At 36.4% G+C, this 17,879-nt stretch overlaps 1 long non-coding RNA gene across 1 annotated transcript; it reads left to right on the forward strand.

Moving 5' to 3' along the window:
- Window positions 1-709: 709 nt before the first annotated feature.
- LOC126821217 (uncharacterized) lies at window positions 710-6,276 on the forward strand. Its single transcript, XR_008787721.1, has 3 exons — window positions 710-3,687; window positions 4,171-4,321; window positions 4,642-6,276. It is a non-coding gene; the product is annotated as an uncharacterized LOC126821217 (long non-coding RNA).
- The last annotated feature ends 11,603 nt before the right edge of the window (window positions 6,277-17,879 follow it).

Raw genomic sequence — 17,879 nt, forward strand, 5'->3', positions numbered from 1 at the left:
TTAAACAAGCAAACAGTATGGCTGATGTCTCCCGCCAAAACCCCAAAGTAAAAGATGACACATTAATTAATCGCACTTTCATATTTTTTTCAAAAGTATCGAGCAATCAAACTATACTGTAAATTTCATCACTCTCTGTCAGATAGAAATCAAGGTTATCTTGTCCCAAAGCATCGACCAATGAAATTGCCAAGCTGTAGCTCAAAATGTTCAGTCAAGACCTGATGAACATCTACACCAAGTTTAAACATTCTAGCTCAATTAAAAGCTGGGTTGTTATGTTCCAGTACTTCATTATAACCAAAGTTATCATACCCCAAAGCATCAACCAATTCAAAGTCCCGGCCAATCAAGTTGCTTTGCTTATCCTGACTAAGAGAATGCTCATTGTCGAACTTGGTCAATGTAATATGGTCAAGGTACTAATGTAATGAAACTATACACAAAGTTTCATCAAATTGCTTATCTCTGCTTACCCATTTTAATAGTCCCCTGCCAATCGAAAAGCCCCCCGACCCACCCACTCCACTCCCGTGTAATACATTAGGTTATAATTGTGTTACAAACGTATCACAAGGAGCATTTGAATATTCTCTCTGAGGCATCTGATACCACTTGTCATTGAGGTGTTCACACAGCCAACTCATTTTTGTTTGTTTGTGTTATCTTTATTCAGTATAAATCAACTAATACAAATGAAAAAAAGTACTTGGTTTAATGAGATTATCTTTTGAGAGTTGGTCATACAGGTATCACTAATCATAATTGCTCTTAACTTCAAATATATACACGATTATGTGTATTCTAAATATCAAATAAAACAATGATGATTTCTTTACAATAGCAGTACAACAAATTTATTCGCAATATTTTCCTTTGATCAGTTGATCAAAAACCTGATTATATTTACAATATATTCTAGGTCTTTGCTCTTTATTCCATTGGTTCAAAATATGATAAAAGAGGCTTATCAAAAAGTTTATATCATGTAGTCTTATATAACAAATAGAACAATGGCATACAAGATGTTTCAAATCATAATCTATTTGCATTATTTATTTCAATAATTTGACCTGTGATATTCATGTATAAAGCAAAATAGTAAACATTGAATTTCATTCACTTTTATGTATAATATAGTATTAAACCGGTTAATTATTGTATACAACATTTATTTAATTTCATAGCAACATTTTATACTATTGTATTCATTGTAGTTTTTTGTCATTATTAGCCCAGTCCGTGCATAGCATTATGATGTGAAATCCCATTTCATTTCAATTATAATAGTCTTCATCTAGAAACAATATTACTATTTATATTGGTATGTTACTACCAAGATATAACAATAAAATTAGCAAAAGTATGTATAAATTAATAAAGTTCTCTTTAGTATCTTTCATGAATAGTCAATTGTTCAATACCATTATTTCTCTTCACCTCATGCAAATAAATTGAAATGGGATTTAATGTTCAACTGTTTTACTTCACAACTTACATAAATCATTTGGTGATAAAGAAACATACATTTTTAGTATTTTTTTAACATAGTGTACTATACTATGCATCATTATATAGAAGACATATGAATGAATAAACAAAAATATGGCAAAATGAACAACATGAGAATGATTGTAGAAGTATAAGAACAAAGCAATTGTTTAATATTAAAAATATTTGATTTTCTTCTATTTTAAAGTTACATCCTTTACATTTGTATTTATACATTGTATGCAAAACATAATTAGAGAGAAATGGGTTTAACGTCCACTCAACACAAACAAGGTCATTTCGGGACTAACATATGGTTTAATTTTATTTCAATAATTTGCTTGCGCGTAGGGGTCTTTAGCAGTGGGGGGAAACCAGAGTACCCGGAGAAAATCAGGAGTATGGACAGGTGACCCTACTCCTTGCCACGTACAACCAGGGATTCGAGACCACGCCAGTTGACTTAATGGCAGGCCGTATGATACAGCATGCACACACTAACCATTCGGCCATCCAACCCAATACAGCAAGGATGAACAAATATTAGCATGTTTTAATGTTCATTATTAAAATAGAATACAAACAATGTAAGAATAATTATAATATCATGTATCAAACCAAAACAAATAATTCAATTTCAATAACTATTGAGAGCTGGCTGAAAAATTCTAAACCCATCTGTGAAAGAACTGTATAGAATTGTATAAAGTCCATTGTTTCCATTTATTTTTCTATGTAGTCACTTTTGAAGTGTACACTCTCACTCTTTAGTTAATGATGTTGCATGGCCTTGATGTCTGCCAGGAAGAAATTATCTTCAGTTACCCTTAAAAAATTGATCACAGCTGACATGATATCACCCATTTATGAACAGAAGTATTGTCTGAATAGAACACCTTTATAATACTTCTATTGATAGTCTGGCTGTTTTTAAGGTAGTCAATCAGCAGAATAGTTTAGGAATCATAAACGAGTGAACCCATCACCTGTCCAGTCGAAAGAACTGACCTGGCTTGATTGGGGACTTGCGAGTCTGGATGCTTCCATTGTTTTTATTGAATTTTGCATTCTGGTTGAAACTGATGAATCCAGGTCTCCTCTATGTTTAAAAATCTGGCTAAAATGTTTTTTAGGAAATATTGAAAACAGCAAAGATTGTCACTGGGTGTCACTGGATCAAGTACCTCCTGCAACCACTTCTTTAGTGCAGAAAAGGAAGGGCCATTGTCTCCTATAGTGGAGACCGTATCCACATATTTCAATGTTTGGGTTAGGACTTTCAGTTGCAGATACTTGATGACTGCCATATAGATAGTTCTGTCCATTTTTGGTGATTTCAATGGGTAGGTTCACAAGATTGTCTGGTACAAATACAATAATAACACTTCAGCTGCAGGTCTTATGTCTATGATTCATTCAATGATTCTACTTGTGGTGGTAAAAGCCAATTAAATCTCTCCTCTTCAGATCTAGAACTTTTCAGCCAGCTGTTGTATTATAGTGTATCCACACAAAGAAAAATTAACACAGAGAAAAATCATTATTACATAATAAATATATAAAATGACAATAAATGATGTGGTATTCATATTTCAATCAGAAGACGGAGAAAAATGGGGTTTAAGTCCACTCGACAGAAACTAGGTATTTTGGCATTAACACATGGTCCAATTTTATTTCAATAATTTGCTTGTGCGTATGGGTCATTAGCAATGGAAGGAAACTGGAGTTCGCAGAGAAAACCCTCGAAGGATGAACGTGCTACCCTACTCCTTGCCACGTACAACTGGGGATTTGAAACCACACCAGTTCACTAAATGGCAGACCTTATGATACAGCGCGCACATACTAACCATTCACCCCCCCCCCCTTATTTCAAACAACAAAATTAAATGTATTGATACAAATATATATCTATGAATACAAATATATCTGTACAAATGTATATAGATAGAATAATCGTATAGATAAAGAAAAATTAAAATCCCCGGCTACAATCCAACCAGGGAATAGCGGGAGTGTAGACGATCTGGGACCTAGCTCTCCAAACAAATTACGCTCCTGAAGCAAAAAGACAGAGTAAATCGGTGCTGCCTGTTGTGTGTATTATATGTAAAAAACGTGACAGATTTGTCACTGTTGGAGAAAATAGGAAGAAGGGTGTATTAACACAGACTCAGACCCAAACAGGCTCAGGTAGGCCTAATGTTAATATTATGTTACTTACTAAATTTATAATTATTACTAATAAATATTAAATATATTCATCCTACAGTTTTTAATTATTGTGTTGTTGTTTTTGTTGTAAATGGAATCAGAAGTGCTACTGCAATCACTGTAAAATTGTTATGAAGCTAGCCAGTAAAGCCCTTTACCCCATTTGTTGATTTGGCACAGTCATTGGTTAAAGTGTTGCACATTTGCTTGCACAAGGGATGAAACATAGAGAAGTTAACTTGTTTTTTATTTTCTTGGCCCACTTGTAGGTGCCTTGCTAAGACGATCTGTCTCTAGACCATTTCCGCTCACACAAAGGATCTGAACTAAACCGCATGCCAGAGTTGACCAGCCAGGTACATGTACATGTAGGCCTCAAAGTGACATTCCCTCCCCCACCCTTGAGCACAAACAACATTCAACGCTATATGGTGTATAATTTGTTTGCAAATTTGTTTGTAGGCCAACTGTTGAAAGCTGCTGAATTGAAAGAGGATGAAGATATTTTAAGGCATATCAGAGGGCAAGATTGTGTGGCCATTGAGGTCAGATATCACCAAAAATGTTATAGGCAATATACATGTACTGAATTTCTTAGACAGTTATCAGAAAGGTAAATATTTGTGATGTTTTTTTTATTTGTATTCTCCGCCTTCTTGCCACTGGTATTATTCAAATAAAACTGAAACAATGGGTGAGTCCTGAAATTACTATGTTTTTGTCCAGTGGACGTTAAACCGCAATTCTCCTCTCTATCTCTCCTTGTACTGCTAATGCCTTCCTGTCTTCATTAGCTGGTTTCTGCATGAAAATAAGATGTTAACCCCTGTGTAAGTGTCTTTTTCCTCTGTTGTACGAAATTAATGAGAGTAAACCAAGCTCCAGAATTTTGTTTTAATTGTGTACATGTATATGTTTATTTATATTTTTCAGCAAAGATGACTAGCCCTCCGTCGAATATTAAACCACATACAATATATTCTGTGAAGATGTCATAAGAGAAAGAATCATAAATGGCCAGCAAAGTTGTCTTGTACAGAGAGAGAGAGAGAAATGGGGTTTAACGTCCACTCAACACAAACTAGGTCATTTTGGGACTAACATACGGTTTCAATTTTATTTCAATAATTCGCTTGCGCGTATGGGTCTTTAGCAGTGAGAGGAAACCGGAGTGCCCGGAGGAAACCCACGAGGTTGAGAAGACGCCTCTATCTCCATACCACATACGCTCACACCTGGGATCAAAGCCACAGCCACAAGCCAGAGGTGACCGACCAGCTAGAGGTCGAAGCGCGGCACTCTAGGCCATCCCAACCCCCCTTTCTTGTACAGACCTGTGCATGTGTAGTCAATGTGAAAATGAAAAAAAAACTGTTAAAGAGACCGAATTTGATGTTAATACATTTAGTGACAGTGATGATGATAATGAAGATTAACTTTGATGACATTTGATGTGCAGAGTAACTGTTTAATTTTGATTTTCAATGATTGTTTCACTTTAATAAATAATTTCACAACTGTTCATCCTGTTTTCTAACCTTTCCCTTCATTCCAGCCCAGATACACAATTATTTTTTTTAACTTATATCTACAAGTATGTTTGTAATTTGACCATTAATCATATCCGAAATAGTAGTTCACAGCTACATGTACAGTTGTAAAAATACTGTAGTGGCTAATTGAAAGGGAACATGTATGTGGGTTTAGAATGTTTATCTTAGTGGAAAAAAATCATGTGGTTCAATGCTTATAAAGTGCTACTGATCTCCATTATTTCAAAAGCATATCACTCAACTACTGTCAAACATATCCCCTGGCTAGAATATGCTACAAATCGACTCTAGCATGTTCCATACAAGCGATAATTTCTGAGCAAACATCCAACAACCAACCCTAACAGGCCCTTGAGATCCAACAAACAAAATAATTATTGGGCTTGTTTGCCCACACCTGGTCTTATGATTCATACAAGACCTGATAGTCTATCAATTACAGGCATTTGACAGAAAGGGAGATAATTCTTTTTTACCGTTAATGGATTTCCACAATTCTTTATTCACCCATGACATTTGTGTTTTGAGCATTTTTATTTACATCAAAATCTGTCCAATAAACTGTTCATTGCCAAGGATGAAGGCATGAGGTGTTTTACCAACTATTTAATTTTATGTCAACTTCAGAATTGTTAGTACACAAATAGCATTTATTTGACAATTTTGACGAATTTCATCTGGCCCTAAATCAATAAATTGCAAACATTTTGTTTGGAACTCCCATATTTTGTCTTCCTGGCATCATAAGCTTTCCAAAAATGTATAGTTTTTCTTTTATGGAAGACCGTGTAGCGGAGTTGTGTTTCTAAGCTAGCTAGAAATTTTGGCTGCAGGCCTACACCTCCCAAGCTAAATTTCCCTCATGTCATCCTGTATAGCAAAGGCATATGCCTGTCTTAATTAACCCAGTACTAAACACAATTTACTTGTTTAATTTTTCCAGCATTTTTCAGGATAGCTGATGGGATGCGGGTCAAGTTATGCCACTTGTCTATTTAATTATTTACCAGTGAAAAATCGAATTAACTTCACCAAATTTTTACTCATTATAATGATTTTTTTTTTTCTGTTCATATTATTTCTATGACATGTGACAGTGACTGTGAATATGAAAGCTTTAATATCTGCTTAGCAGATCTAGTTATTGTTATTTTTTTTTTGTGTTTTGTCCACAAATCGGATTTCTCAGAATCTAACCATAGGATCGTTCTGAAACTTTTACCTATCCCCCCAAAAATGGGTGGTGGCTGTTGATTAAATATATTTTCAAAACGTTTTACGAATCCGAAATCACCGAATTTTACGAAGGAATGCATTTGACCTACAATGCTGTAACTCTGTGACTATTTGACCTATTTTACTAATTCTTTTTTCTTTGAGTATCTTGAAACATTTACTTCAAATCTGCAATTTCGGATTTTGGCATTTCGAAAATTCGTCGCTGTCATTTCGAACCGGAAGTTATTACCAATTTGACAACTTCTTTAATAGTTGTGCGATTTTCGTGAAATTTAGAATGTTAGTAGATCTTGCCAATGCGACTTCAATGATGTCCTTGGAATTTTTCTAAATTATCTCCCCTTGGTGAAATTAAGGATCAAAGTTTTCAAAAAAATCGACGAAATATAGGTCAGATTGCCTTGAAATTTTTTTTCTGTACTAGCTAAGACAGTACTGATGAGTACACAAAATATGGAGTTTGTCGAGCAAACCGGAAGTGCCACCATCTCAAAATGTGAAAAGTCCATACGGCTTTTGCAATGTTTTACTTAAAGACATAAGAGTTACATTTTCTGAATGCTTGAAGGAAAGCCTAAAAATCTATCGGTTTAGAATTTTGATTTAGGTCAACTGATGGACGCCATTTTGAAATGAAAATGAAAATTAGTGAAAAATCCACATTTATGGGCTTGAAAACATACACAATTGGTCGTGGCTTAGAGAATCTGTCTCCTATTACCGAAATTAATACATTTGAGGATAGCCTGGATCATGGTCGAATGTTTGGTATTTGAATATTTCAAAAATTCGAATTTCTCCTTTGATGTTTTCCGTGTCGACAAGGTTGTTTTCGAGTTTAGCTGGTTTTGATTTCGCGCATGCGCTACACAGGAACCAACGGTACCATGAGTACTAAATTCCGGCGAGCAACTTTTCACGTTGGTACCTAGGCACCCTGAAAATTTCAAGGTGATACCTGCATTCGTTCAAGTCGTTTGTTCTTGTCACCTGCCTTTCGTCGTTTTTTTTTCTAAGTCAATTTACGGCTTCCATGAGGGGAAAAAAGTGGAATTTCGCCGTGACACCGGCACCGATTGTCCGAAAACCATGAAATTTGGACACAATACGCCCATTACCACCCCGGACTCTGTGCTTTACCCCCATTTTGATCCCATTAAAAAAAAAGAGTTTTAGCAAAAAAAGATTTTCGGAATTTAATATTGGTTTTAACCCTGTAATACCCAGACATGATATATTATTATAATCCCTATGAAATATTTTAATTATTTACTGCTGTAATATGAATTATCACTTATTCCCCGTTAAATAAATATCGGTCACCTGGTGCCGCTGTACAACTTAAAGGACACTGGCCTCAAGTCAATTTACGGAGAGAGAGAGAGAGAGAAATGGGGTTTAACGTCCACTCGACACAAACTAGGTCATTTCGGGACCAACATATGGTTTAATTTTATTTCAATAATTCGCTTGCGCGTAGGGGTCTTTAGCAGTGGGAGGAAACCGGAGGACCCGGAGAAAACCCACAAGGTTGGACAGGCGACCCTACTCCTTGCGTCAATTTACGGCTTCCATGAGGGGAAAAAAGTGGAATTTCGCCGTGACACCGGCACCGATTGTCCGAAAACCATGAAATTAGGACACAATACGCCCATTACCACCCCTGACTCTGTGCTTTACCCCCATTTTGATCACATTAAAATGAAAAGAGTTTTAGCAAAAAAACGATTTTCAGAATTTAATATTGGTTTTAATTAATTTTGAAATTGGAAATGCAAAGAGATTTTATCGCCTCTTCCGTATGTGATAGGTATTGGTACTATACACATTATCCTTAAAAGACAATTTTTTAAACTGACCGTAACGATGCATCGACACTAGAAACCGAAATCGCCTATTTTGACCTATTTTGACTGCTGGGGTATCTTTCCGTACGTGACAAGGAGTAGGTCGCCCGTCCAACCTGTGTATTTTTTCAGGATCACCCGGTTTCCCCCCACTGCTAGACCCCTACGCGCAAGCGAATTATTGAAATAAAATTGAACCATACGTTAGTCCCGAAATAACCTAGTTTGTGTCGAGTGGTCGATCAACCCCATTTCGCTCTCTCAATTTTAGCACTCCTAACTCTAAAACTAAATGCAAGGAACGGGCCTATTTACAGAGGTCACAATTTTAACCTACATGCACACCTACATGATATACATATTATTATAATCCCTATGGGATATTTTAATTATTTACTGTTATAATATGAATTATCACTTATTCCCCGTTAAATAAATATCGGTCACCGGGTGCAGCTGTACAACTTCAAGGACCTTGGGCCTCAAGTGCATGGGACCAACTCTACATTTTCTGAAATGTCAATAAAAGCCCTGGAATGATTTCATTTTAAAAAAATAATCAGAAAGTAAATCTAGTTTTATTTATATGCTATTTGTTGCCAGAAAATATATTTTGTTACGAGTCTAATTCAAATTTAAAAATAAACAATGGGTCTGAGGCATATTTTATTGATATATAGAAATTAATGCAGTGTTCTCATTATGTGATAAAAGAGTGCCAGAAATGTCTCGAAATTCAGCCATTTGTGTATTTAGTATATCAAGTATATGCGTGTATTACAAAGCTCTGATTTGTGTGATTTGTGTACACCCCGCCCCCCCCCCCCTCCTCGTGTCACTATCATGTACATATCAATTCTGCTGCCAACCCACCCACGCGAACATGACTAATTTATGAAACATTGTCTAGTCGTTTGTATGTTACGACAAAACGAGGCCAGCGTGGCTCATTTGCTGCAGAACGGAAGGCCTTGCAAGGATTAGTGTCTAGTCGTTTGGATGGTACGAAAACCCGAGGTCAAAGTGGTTCCCCGTTGGCAGTGGTGAAGTATGGAAGGCCTAGCAAGGATCTGTGTCTAGTCGTTTCGATGGGACGAAAAACGCCCGTCCCCTCGTCCATGGTACAAGGATTAGTGCCTAGTCGCTTGGATGGTATGCAAAACAGAGGTCCCCGTTCTCTCCCTTTGTCTGTGGTTCTTGACCGAAGGCCCGACAACTAACTTTGCGTGCAGTTTTTTAGGTAGGACGAAAAATCGAAATCCTGTGTGCATATTGGCGTGCACGAAAAATAACCCTTTGCATTTGGAATTTTATGCACCCACCCCACCCTCGAACAACGCTTAACATAACATTTTGTTTTCACTACCTACATTGTAAAATTTGTTTGATTTCAGATGACTTTGCCCCGGTTTTTCACAGTGAAAGATTTTGATGAAACTTGACATGCATGTTTATAACCCAAAGATATGGTTCCTTTCGATATTTGCGCATATCGAATCGTAACTTCATGAATTATGGTCCCTGATTGTAAGAAAAATCACTTTATATTTCGCGTGTTCTCTATCTATCTCTCGGAAATGGAATATGGAAATACACAAGCTAGCTAGTGTATTACAGGTTGGTGGTGGTGGGGATGAGGTCTTCTATTTGCAATGATTTTTTGAATACAAAATATACGTTCTAACTCATTACTCAAACTACAGCAAAAAAAAAGCGGAACGGAAACCCGATTTTATATATTCTTACAATAGCAACGCACTTCGGGATTAACTTAGAAATGGTTCCACTACTGATGTCTTCCGCCTTACTCCTGCCACAGTAGTGGCTTGTCCTACGGAGTTCCTTTCCGCAAGTTTTTTTTAGTCAAATGACTACAAAAAGGTTACTGGCCTATGTATAGCTCCCTTAATTTACACATAAACTGACCTAAAACTGCACTGCACATATAATAAACCAATTCCCATTGAAATAAAGGTGAAGCCGTACCGCATAATTATATGATTTGATGAAACCCAACTGCTACCTGAAGTTTCTCGCCTATCGAAGTTATAATATCCGCCGGTGTCATGGCGGCTCGCACATTATAAGAATCATTGCTTTGAAAATGTAGAACGCATTAACACAAAGAAAAACTGATGGGTAACTAGTTTAGTGTGGTCCAGTCTTCACTATAATTTGTGATAGAATTACTTATTTAAAAAAAACTGAATGATGTAAAAATAAAAATGGTTGGAGTGCCCAAGTTTAGATTTGTCGTTGATTTCATAAAGATGTTAGGATATAGAACGTTAAATACTGTGTGATTCAACATGGCGGCCGAGGGGTTTAATATGATATAAGTACGAAATACATGTACATGTAGTACCAAATGGTTTATATGTATGAGAGTCAAGGTTTGGACTAAATGTCTTGGGGAAGTAGGGGGCGACTAGCATGTGCCTCTCTTTAGTGGACCGATGTGAGATTGCCCATTGTATTAACTGGACGGGTAGGCCTATTCACCTTCAGTTATGTGTCAATGTCAAATAAGCGGCTTCGTATCAACACGGTCGGCTCTGGGCCGGTTTAATTCTACGTATCTCTTGTAGCTGAGAGAAAAAAGATTTTTTAGCCCAGAGAATATCTTCCGTCAGAGTGGTTGTTGATTCATAGATTCTAATAACCCCTTTTGAAGTTTATATGAAAGCTTTGATATCTGCTATGCAGATCTAGTTAAGCTTTCATATTACATATGAAAGCTTATTGTTTCTGTTAAGATTATTATTGTTATTAAGCTTTCATATTACATATGAAAGCTTATTGTTTCTGTTAAGATTATTAAGCTTTCATATTACATATGAAAGCTTATTGTTTCTGTTAAGATTATTATTAAGCTTTCATATTACATATGAAAGCTTATTGTTTCTGTTAAGATTATTATTGTTATTTTTTTTTTGTGTTTTGTCCACAAATCGGATTTCTCAGAATCTAACCATAGGATCGTTCTGAAACTTTTACCTACCCCCCAAAAATGGGTGGTGGCTGTTGATTAAATATATTTTCAAAACGTTTTACGAATCCGAAATCACCGAATTTTACGAAGGAATGCATTTGACCCACAATGCTGTAACTTTGTGACTATTTGACCTATTTTACTAATTCTTTTTTCTTTGAGTATCTTGAAACATTTACTTCAAATCTGCAATTTCGGATTTTGCATTTCGAAAATTTGTCGCTGTCATTTCGAACCGGAAGTTATTACCAATTTGACAACTTCTTTAATAGTTGTGCGATTTTCGTGAAATTTAGAATGTTAGTAGATCTTGCCAATGCGACTTCAATGATGTCCTTTGAAATTTTCTAAATTATCTCCCCTTGGTGAAATTAAGGATCAAAGTTTTCAAAAAAATCGTCGAAATATAAGTCAGAATGACCTAAAAAAAAATTTGATACTAGACAAGTAATTACTGATTCGTACACAAAATATGGAGTTTGTCGATCGAACCGGAAGTGCCACCATCTTTAAACGTGAAAAATCAAAAAGGCTTTTTTGCTATTTTACTTACAGACTCGGGCGTCATATTTTCGGAATCCTGGAAGGAATGCCTAAAAATCTATCGGATCAGAATTTTGATTTCGGTCACGTGATGGTCACCATTTTGAATTGAAAATGAAAAATAGAAGCAATTTGAAGGGCCGGGACTTTGGAACACAAGAACTCTCCTTCTAATTAAGCTAGAATGTTCAAACTTGGTGTAGGCGTTCACTAGGTCAATGTCATGATTGAGTTCAAAGATGAGCATTTTTTGCCTAGGGTAAGCAGAGATAAGCAAGCTGATTTGTTGATTCTTTAGGGCACGATGACATTGGTTATAATGAATGGAGGGCGATGAAACTCTTGTCAATCGAGAGGCTAATAGCTGGCCTGTTGTGTGAAATCATTGTATCATTTTTTGAAAATGTCCGGGGTAGCCGAAAAAAGGAGATCGAAATCCAAAAAGTCGTATTTTTACGATTTGGGGCATTTTTAGAGGTCGTGTAAAGTAAAATAAAGCATGCATATACATATATTATTGATATTAAATATATCATATAAAAAACTAAACAATGAATCAGCTGTCATTGACAGATTTTATATTATAAGCATGGTCAGTTGAAGGTCAGCGTATTGTCTAACTTGAACTCACTGACTCCGTAACATTATTGTGGGTATGGTATAAGCTGAATTTGATGAGATGCACATATCTCGTATGACTATTTGGTACTTACAGTGTTAGACTTTGTCGTAACGTTACGGTCTCCATTCATCAAATCGTCGTTGGGGCTATAATACGATTTTGAATCAAGTTATTTATCACTGAGGGACTCAAAATTAGGTTTGATGTAGCTCTGCTCATTTACAGTGGCGAATTTAACGGGCTCATGGGTTCCAGCTCCCTCCTCTAGAAATTTCACAGCACCCGCATGGATTGTGGCTAATTTTGTGGCCGAATTTTATTTTTCTGGGGGAGGTATTTCTAAATGGCTCCGACACAAGTGCCTGAAATGCCATGAAATCACGTTTTCGGCCTCCAATTAAAATTTCTTAGCGGGAGAACCCCCTGACCCGACCCCCTTGCGGGGCTTCACGGTCGGTATCAGCCCCCCTCCCCACCACCATGGTTAATCCGGCGTTGATGTTCCCTCTTGTGCAGCTGCAAAAGAATGTACAAGTTAATTGCCTCATTGTCAAAGATCCCACTTTTCTACCCCAGTTCGAGTAATGAGGTCGAGCGTATATTGTATAGGGGATATTAAACAAGCAAACAGTATGGCTGATGTCTCCCGCCAAAACCCCAAAGTAAAAGATGACACATTAATGACACATTAATTAATCGCACTTTCATATTTTTTTCAAAAGTATCGAGCAATCAAACTATACTGTAAATTTCATCACTCTCTGTCAGATAGAAATCAAGGTTATCTTGTCCCAAAGCATCGACCAATGAAATTGCCAAGCTGTAGCTCAAAATGTTCAGTCAAGACCTGATGAACATCTACACCAAGTTTAAACATTCTAGCTCAATTAAAAGCTGGGTTGTTATGTTCCAGTACTTCATTATAACCAAAGTTATCATACCCCAAAGCATCAACCAATTCAAAGTCCCGGCCAATCAAGTTGCTTTGCTTATCCTGACTAAGAGAATGCTCATTGTCGAACTTGGTCAAGGTAATATGGTCAAGGTACTAATGTAATGAAACTATACACAAAGTTTCATCAAATTGCTTATCTCTGCTTACCCATTTTAATAGTCCCCTGCCAATCGAAAAGCCCCCCGACCCACCCACTCCACTCCCGTGTAATACATTAGGTTATAATTGTGTTACAAACGTATCACAAGGAGCATTTGAATATTCTCTCTGAGGCATCTGATACCACTTGTTCCTATTATTTTTTTTTTTTTTTTGTGTCATTTCTACAAATCGGATTTCTCAGAATCTAACCATAGGATCAATCTGAAACTTTGACCTACCCCCCCAAAAATGGGGTGCGAATGTTGATTAAATATATTTTCAAATCGTTTTTCGAATCCGAAATCACCGAATTTTACGAACAAATTCATTTGACCTACATTACTGTAACTTTGTAACTATTTGACCTATTTTACTAATTCTTTTTTTGAGGGGTGCCTTGAAACATTTACTTAAAATCTGCAATTTCGCTGTGATTTTGAACCGGAAGTTGAGATCAATTTGAAAACTTTTTTAATAGTTGCACGATTTTCATGAAATTTAGAATGTAAGTAGATCTTATCAATGCGACTTCAAAAATATCATTAGAAATTTTCTAAATTATCTCCCCTTGATGAAATTAAGGATCAAAGTTTTCAAAAAAATCGACGAAATATAGGTCAGATTGCCTTGATTTTTTTTTCTTTACTAGCTACGACACTACTGATTCGTACACAAAAAATTGAGTTTGTAGCTCAAACCGGAAATGCCACCATCTTGAAATGTGAAAATTACATAAGGCTTTTTTGATATTTTACTTACAGACAAGGCAATTATATTTTCCGAATCCTTGAAGGAAAGCCGAAAAACGGTAGATAACACAATTTTGATTTCCGGCAAATGAGGGACGCCATTTTGAATTGAAAATGACAATTAGTGAAAAATCCACATTTATGGGCTTGAAAACATATACAATTGGTCGTGACCTAGAGAATATGTCTCCAGGATAGCCTGGATCATGGTCGAACGTTTGGTATTTGAATATTTCAAAAATTCGAATTTCTCCTTTGATGTTTTCCGTGCCGACAAGGTTGTTTTCGAGTTTAGCTGGTTTTGATTTCGCGCATGCGCTACACAGGAACCAACGGTACCATGAGTACTAAATTCCGGCGAGCAACTTTTCACGTTGGTACCTAGGCACCCTGAAAATTTCAAGGTGATACCTGCATTCGTTCAAGTCGTTTGTTCTTGTCACCTGCCTTTCGTCGTTTTTTTTTTCTAAGTCAATTTACGGCTTCCATGAGGGGAAAAAAGTGGAATTTCGCCGTGACACCGGCACCGATTGTCCGAAAACCATGAAATTTGGACACAATACGCCCATTACCACCCCGGACTCTGTGCCTTACCCCCATTTCGATCCCATTAAAAAAAAAAGAGTTTTAGCAAAAAAACGATTTTCGGAATTTAATATTGGTTTTAACCCTGTACCCAGACAAGATATACATATTATTATAATCCCTATGAAATATTTTAATTATTTACTGCTATAATATGAATTATCACTTATTCCCCGTTAAATAAATATCGGTCACCGGGTGCAGCTGTACAACTTCAAGGACCCTGGCTTCAAGTCAATTTACGGCTTCCATGAGGGGAAAAAAGTGGAATTTCGCCGTGACACCGGCACCGATTGTCCGAAAACCATGAAATTTGGACACAATACGCCCATTACCACCCCGGACTCTGTGCCTTACTCCCATTTTGATCCGATTAAAAAAAAGAGTTTTAGCAAAAAATCGATTTTCGGAATTTAATATTGGTTTTAATTAATTTTGAAATTGCAAATGCAAAGAGATTTTATCGCCTCTTCCTTATGTGATAGGTATTGGTACTATACACATTATCCTTAAAAGACAATTTTTTAAAATGACCGTAACGATGTATCAACACTAGAAACCGAAATCGCCTATTTTGACCTTTTTTGACTGCTGAGGCATCCTTCCGGTGGTCCAAATCTCTGGAATTTCTAGCGGTTGGCTGCGCCGCGATGATATTTATCACATATTAAATTGAGAAAATCCTCAGATATCAAGAACAATAAAAATTCGATAAAATACGGCAATTTTTTAAGCAAAAAACCTTTGATTGTTGGGGGTGGGTTTTGAATTTTTTTTGAACGTTCTCGGAATCCAACACTCTTCTATTTTTAATATGTGATACCTAGAATCCCATCGGAATCCAACACTCTTCTATTTTTAATATGTGATAGCTAGAATCCCAAGGTACATTCTGTGCAAATTTGAAGGCAATCGGAGCACAGGAACGTTGCCTGGGTAGAGCAAAACAACCCGGTCGCGAAAATTTACCTATACTTCAAAGTGATTATCATGTTGTGTTATGATCGCCATTTTAGATCAATCTGAGTCCCTGATCCACCGTCATCTACCAAACCACTCCGAAATATAGCCAAAATCCCAAAATCGACCGTAATTTCTTTTTGCTTCGCGCATGTGCCACGCTGGAACCAAAGGTACGTTGACTACCAAATTCCGGCGAGGAACTTTTCACGTTGGTACCTAGGTGCACTGAAAACTTCAAGGCGATACCTGCATTCGTTCAGATCGTTTGTTCTTGACACGGTTCCTGCCGTTCGTTTTTTTCCGCCATTTACGGCTTCTGTAAGGGCGAAAAAAGTGGAATTTCGCCACGAAACCGGCACCGATTGTCCCAAAACCATGAAATTTGGACACAATATGCCAATTACCACTCTGTGACTTACTCCCATTTTGATCAGATTAAAAAAGGAGTTTCAGCAAAAAATAAACAACCGATTTTCGGAATTTAAATTTGGTTTTAATTAATTTTGAAATTCCAAATGCAAAGGGATCTTATCGCCTCTTCCGTATGTGATTGCTATTAGTACTATACACATTATCCGTAAAAGCCTTTATTTTTTAAAATGAGCGCAACACCAAAAACCGAAATCGACTATTTTGTCTTTATCATACATTAAATATTATATGCCATCGGTTAATTTTTTTACGCCCACATTGAAATTGAATATCAGCGATTTCCGATAATTACTGTGGATGCTCTAGAGGCCAAAGTTAATGTCCGATTGACTTTAAATTTATACACAGTGGTTAAGGTCATGAGACGAAGTAGGCGATTGATTTTCAGCGATATCTGATATTTACTGCCAGAGTTGTGGCCCCTGATCACTTCAAAATATCTTGTGGACGCTCTAGAGGCCAAAGTTAATATCCGATTGACTTTAAATTTATGCGCAGTGTTGTAGCCCCTGATCACTTCAAAATATCTTGTGGACGCTCTAGAGGCCAAAGTTTATATCCGATTGACTCTAAATTTATGGTCATGACACGAAGATGCCTACAGTATTGATTTTCAGCGATATCTGATATTTACTGCCATTTCCGATAATTACCGTGAGAGTTATTGCCCTTGATCACTTTAAAAAATCTTGTGGACGCTCTAGAAGCTAAATTCAATATCCGATTGACCTTAAATTTATACAGTGTTTAAGGTCATGAGATGAAGAAGCCAATTGATTTTCAGCGATTTCCGATTGAATCTTTTGAAAATCACACCTAACTCTAAAACTAAAGGCAAGAAACGGGCCGGTTTACATTGAAGCACAACTAATTCCTGTCCTGCGTACTCTATAAATATAATATACGGTTTTCTAAATATGCCTTGGATGGTAGCCACAAGTCGACAATTTTTGTTTTGTATTTTTCCCATTTTGTTCATAAGGTAAATGTAATTTTTCAGATACCTGATGACATTTATACTTATTGTTTCAATAGATTCTAATAACCCCCTTTGCAGTTAATATGAAAGCTTTCATATCTGCTATGCAGATCTAGTTGTTATTTTTTTTTTGTGTTTTGTCCACAAATCGGATTTCTCAGAATCTAACCATAGGATCGTTCTGAAACTTTTACCTATCCCCCCAAAAATGGGTGGTGGCTGTTGATTAAATATATTTTCAAAACGTTTTACGAATCCGAAATCACCGAATTTTACGAAGAAATGCATTTGACCTACAATGCTGTAACTTTGTGACTATTTGACCTATTTTACTAATTCTTTTTTTCTTAGAGTATCTTGAAACATTTACTTCAAATCTGCATTTCGAAAATTCGTCGCTGTCATTTCGAACCGGAAGTTATTACCAATTTGACAACTTCTTTAATAGTTGTGCGATTTTCGTGAAATTTAGAATGTTAGTAGATCTTGCCAATGCGACTTTAATGATGTCCTTGGAAATTTTCTAAATTATCTCCCCTTGGTGAAATTAAGGATCAAAGTTTTCATAAAA

Source organism: Patella vulgata, chromosome 3, assembly GCF_932274485.2.
Source record: "Patella vulgata chromosome 3, xgPatVulg1.2, whole genome shotgun sequence".
NCBI lineage: Eukaryota > Metazoa > Mollusca > Gastropoda > Patellidae > Patella > Patella vulgata.